The following is a 2701-nucleotide window of genomic DNA, read 5'->3' as shown; positions in this document are numbered from 1 at the left end:
CACTCTACCGAGTGAGCCACGGGCCAGCCCTCATTTTAAATTTTTTATTTTTAAAACTTTTCTAAAATTTTTTGGCTACTGGCCAGTATGAAGATTCATACCCATGACCTTGATGTTATATGGATGAACTTTATCACTGCTATCTTAAAGATGAGAAAACAGACTCTGGGTCCTAGCACACTGAGGAGCTAGACTACCTGGGACTAGATCCTGACTCTGCTTTTTTTTTTTTTTTTTTTTTTTTAATGGGATGACCGGTAAGGGGATCTCAACCCTTGGCTTGGTGTTGTCAGCACCCCGCCCAGCCAGTGAGCGAACCGGCCATCCCTAAATGGGATCCGAACCCGGGGCCTTGGTGTTATCAGCACCGCACTCTCCCGAGTGAGCCACTGGGCCGGCCCTGACTCTGCTTTTTACTGGTGTGTGGTCACAACTTTTATGTGCCTCAACTTTCCTATCTGTAAAATGGGGATAATAATAAGAATACCACCTCATAGAGTTACTGTGCAGTTCAATGAGTTAACTTAGCATGAAGAAATTATCAATTCAGTAAAAAACAACCAACCTTTCCAGATAAAGTCTTTTATTATATAGATTTTCGTAATTTATAAATTTTTAAAGCCCATGCTTAAACCAGAGGAGGAACACAAACAAGGAACTCAGATCCATAAGAATTCATCCACTCCTTCAACAACAGTCCTCGAGTATGTTCCAGGAACTTGGTTGCAGATGCTAGCAATAGGATGGAGGGATCTAAATTTACACCCACAAGATGTCACATTATTTCATTTTCTTTAATCAAATTAAGCCTAAAGCTAATAGTGGTGGTGCTGTGATATGGGCTGGTGGCTTTAGTAACCCCATAACCTCCATCAGAACTCCCACCCATTCCAAACTCAGAAAAATAGCGTCCCTGCTATGCAAATGCAGTTCTCTGATAAGTCTTCCAGCTGCCCAGACAGCCAGAGAGCTTCCCTGTGTCCCTCTTTCTAAAACTGGAGCTCCCCAGATCCCCTGCCCACGACCAGGCACACCACCAGCGCCAAGGAACATGCCAAAAACATCACTTCCATGTGGGTGGCCCACCACAGCCACCACAGTAACCATGGCTGCCACAAAAGTGGCTAGATGTCACAACCACCATGCAAATGGTCTGCCAGCCACTGGAGTGCATTGACACAAGGAGAGTCATCAGCAGAGACCAAAGGAAAGAAGAGGACGTCTCTCCCCACAAAGCCCATTCCAGAGTGACAGAAGAAGCATCTGCTCTATGATAATACTGAGGGACCTAATCACACCTTTCAGCATTGGACAGATCATCTCCGCAACAAATCAACAGAGTAACCATTACACTTTCAGAGGGAGAGAAGAAATCCAGGGTTTATCAGTGGTGGGGTGGGGGGAGGGAGAGGGGGATGGGGCGAGATTGGACAAGGGGCATAAAGAATAAGTACTATTTGTAGCAATATACATACTAGTAATATTGATTTAATCAACAGATGTCAACATTGAATCTCAAAAATATGTATAATTAATTATGATTCGATAAAAGTAAATAAATAAAAATGGAGCTCTCAGTGGACTCTGAGCCCCCATCCTGCCAGCCTGGCAGGACATTCTGCCTCAGCACTACTGGGGTCTCTAGCCCTGCCCAGAACTGGAAATAAATTAGAATGACCTGGTGCTCAGAAAACAAGGAAAATGTGGCAGGTGGCTGCTGCTATATGGTCAAAGCTCCTGTGGTCTCCTAGAAGCAGGTGGCCTACTCGCTGCTCTGGTTCAGCCCCCTCAGGTGAACCCTACTGTCCTTCCACTAAGAAGTCCTTTCTCAGATTCCCCAAAACAATGTCAGTGTCCTTTCTGCTATTGGATTGAGCAGGACTGAAGCCATGTTGGGACCTAAAACTGTATGGTCTCTAAAATATTTTAAAAGAACACAGTTTTTTTTCTTAGCGTGCATTTCTCTGGGTTCCCTCTTTTCCCATGGTTATTTGATATATTGCACCTTGATTATGGAGCAAGACGATATTATTTACATGGATGTAAAATCATTTTCCAGCCAGTCTGAAGCTGCAGACTTGCATGCACTACCCAGACCCTGAGATAAGGACAGGAGCAGAAACCAGATGGAGTGGTGGCAAGACCTTGCACCGTAGACCTGCATGAAGCCCTCGCTGCTCATGTGTCCCTCCCTCCTGCTTTTCACTTCACACATTCCATTCCCTCAGCTCCCTCTTTAAAAACCCCTCAGTAAACCAGAGGCTTTGAGATGGCTTTGCCCTGGTCATTCACCTTCAGTTTTACCAGAGAGATGGGTTGGTCTAACAGCTCTCCTCTGGTCACTGATATTTCAGGATAAAAGCTGACTTCCATTTTCACAAACATTTGACTTTTGGGTTGTTTGTTTTTTGTCTAGGGGCAGGCAGCCAGACCTGTGAGTTTGGTATCAATTCTGGGGAGCCCCAGCCAGAGCTGAGTGTGCCCTGTAACACTGCCTTGGGGAACATTCCCTTCAAGGCTTCTCAGAGGCTCCCTTTCTTGGGTACCCGCTCTCTCCTTCCCCATGAGATTCAAAGTGTTTGAGCTTTCACTAAGGACTACTGGAGAGATGGGTGACCTCGCAGGAGGCTTGAAATCCCACCCAGCAACCCAACCCTCCCCTGAGGCAAAGAAACAAAATCCCACTAACTGCTGGCCTAGA

The sequence above is a fragment of the Galeopterus variegatus genome, unplaced genomic scaffold (genome assembly GCF_000696425.1).
Source record: "Galeopterus variegatus unplaced genomic scaffold, G_variegatus-3.0.2 Scaffold3738, whole genome shotgun sequence".
NCBI lineage: Eukaryota > Metazoa > Chordata > Mammalia > Dermoptera > Cynocephalidae > Galeopterus > Galeopterus variegatus.
The sequence above is the reverse complement of the archived record's forward strand: the minus strand, read 5'-3'. Positions refer to the sequence as shown.